Below are 2,987 nucleotides of genomic sequence, written 5' to 3'. Positions count from 1 at the left end.
GTCTCTCTCTCTCTCTCTCACTCTGTTTCTCTACCTGTGTGTCTCTCACCCTCTGTTTCTCTCTCTCTGTCTCTCTCCATCCTTCTGTCTGTCTCTCTCTCTCTCTCTCTCTCTCTCTCTCTCTCTCTCTCTCTCTCTCTCTCTCTCTCTTTACTGTACTTTAACAGATGCTGCCTGTTTCACACTCAATTGACTCTGCAGATCACAGGTCACCTCTGTGTGTGTGTGTGTGTGTGTGTGTGTGTGTGTGTGTGTGTGTGTGTGTGTGTGTGTGTGTGTGTGTGTGTGTGTGTTATTGCTTATTTGGGCTGGGGCTTTGCTGAATCTGCCTGCTCAAAAAACAGACCAAAGACGAACCAGCGGAACTCGAGGTTCTGCTCATAACTCTTTTTCAGTAATCTGAGAGAGGAGTATAAAATGGTCGCTCGTATCAGCTGCAAACAAATTAATAATAATAAAGAAACTAAAATTACAATAAATAAACTAGAAAACAGTTTCCTGCTAACTAGCATGAGTTCACTAGATGTGGCTAGCACTGCTTTACTAGATACAGCCCAAACAGAACAAGTTCCTTGTTAGCTAGCATTAGTTTGTTAGATAGAAGGGTCATTCCACAGAAAAGTCCGTTTTTAGAGAGGCAGTACTTCTTAAAACTGATGTAATTATTATACATTAGGCTACTATATCAAGTAACTCTTTTACTTTAGGAATCTACATAGATAGCAGCTCATTGGATTTTTATTTATTTATTTGACACTGATTTAAATAAAGCTTATGCCATCTTTTTGTCACTGGTGTTTTATTTTATTAAAAGTTTATTTCTCTATTCCTATGATCTATTCTGCACATGCAGAATGGATATAATGATAACGCAGAAAATTAGAAGATTAAGCTTTGATTTATTTCAGTCAAGTGTGTGAAAGAGTGTGTGATTTGCGTGACGTCTGCTCCGTCACGTAGTTGCTGTAATCAGAAAAAAAATATTTCTAAAAATGTAATGATGCTTCATTCAAGAGTTAGGATATTAATGATAGTAACACTCAATTAATATGAAATGATTTATGTCAAATGTGGCCCTTTTTATTTTTTATTTTTATTGTGATCAAAAAGAAAACACAGTAACGCCAGTGACACAAACACCACCACAGACTGGTGTTCACATGAGGAGCAGAAACACCAGTGACAAACTTCATAAACAACACATTTTACAACATGACAGCTATGATATAACCTCAGACAACATGTTGCTAATCTTGCTTTAATCTCTAAACCATATCATTTAATCAATTTCTTTTAAAATGATTTTTAATATAATACAATAGGTTATACCAGTGGCCTAAAGGAAACGCCTCGCATGAGATTATGAGCTAAATAAGAACATTTCTGTTCACTGAAAAGATTCAGCAGACTCAACCTGTGCCTTTCTTGATGGATCTACAGGAAGTAGGATGTAGGAAACAGAAAGTGATGTCAAAAGTCTAGATTTTTTTTTCCAGAATAAGAGTTGTTTGTTCAGCGGTAACCTAATGACATGACTCCAGGGAACACCCATTTCCATCATATTATTTATAATATTTACTTGGCATTTTATTATTATTATTATTATTATTTTTTTTTAAATATCATCCAGCTCATAAAAGTGACAGTGACATGTACATTATTCCATTTAAAATGAGGAGGGAAATGATTTTTAAACTCAAAATAAAATGGCCATGCTGACGAGGACTTTTGCAATTCTTTTTACATTTTGTATAAACGTTTTTCAGATTTATCCAGATTAGCGTGGACGTCGCTTTAGTGCGTGTGTGTCTCTGATATACATATAGCTAGCAAACGTCACTAGCTAGCATTAGTTTGCTAAACAGAGATACAGGAGCTATCACAAGTTATTTGCTAGCTAGTATTGGTTTGCAAGATATGGATAAATAGAGTATAGCTATGGATATAGATAGATATATAGCAAAAGTCTCTTGCTAACTAGCATTAGTGTGCTATATAGATAGCACAAGGTACTTGCTAGCTAGGTACTAGCTTGCTAAATACAGACAATCAAAATAACAGGGTTTTTTGGGGGGAATTATGAAATGTGTCTGAAACAAGACATTTTAAGTCACATTTCATGAATTCTATTCACCAGACGACAGGAGGGACGGATTTGGTTTTTAAAATTTTTGACTTAAAATGAAAACAACAACAAAAGAAATGAATACGTTCATAGTAATTTGTTGTTAAACACAGTATTGTAGTATTATCATTTACAATGTAATAGTATGATCATTTACAAAATACTTCCTTTAAAATGACCATTTTGTATTAGAACAGAGGATTATTATACATTCATTCCTAATGGTGTGTGTGTGTGTGTGTGTGTGTGTGTGTTTTGAACTCAGACCCCCCACCCGGGAGCGGGTTTTAATCTCTGCCGTCGTTCATGTCTCTGTAATCACATGAGATGGGAAGATGACGGCTCCTGGACCTCCTGCGGTGTGTTAGTCAGTGTTTACGTGTGTGTGTGTGTGTGTGTGTCTGTGTGTAGATATAAAGACCCCCGGGTGAGAAGCAGACCCCCAGACGAGCATTTTTACATTCAGAGGTCCTTGCTAATGGACGCAGCAGTGTGCAGAGACACAGACTTCACGTCCTGTCGCACTTTCTGTTCATGGTCACGTCTCTCACTGCGTGGCTGTTTAACGCACACCGTATGTGGCCTTCTGTAATATATGTCAATGATCCACACCCGCATGTGTGTGTGTGTGTGTTTATTATAAAAGTCCGTCGACACATGGTCACATGAACAATGCAAAAGTGTACACTCAGGTCCAAAAGTCTGCATCCCACGATCAAGAACGGTTTTTATTTCATTACTCATCATATATGTCATATTTTTACTGTGAAATTTTATTGCATTTTTACATGTTCTTACTTCAATGTTTTATGTGTATTTGTGCACAACAATTTAAGAAGACCTTCTCACGCACACAGAGAAA

The sequence above is a fragment of the Ictalurus punctatus genome, chromosome 16, assembly GCF_001660625.3.
Source record: "Ictalurus punctatus breed USDA103 chromosome 16, Coco_2.0, whole genome shotgun sequence".
NCBI classification, from domain to species: domain Eukaryota; kingdom Metazoa; phylum Chordata; class Actinopteri; order Siluriformes; family Ictaluridae; genus Ictalurus; species Ictalurus punctatus.
The sequence above is the reverse complement of the archived record's forward strand: the minus strand, read 5'-3'. Positions refer to the sequence as shown.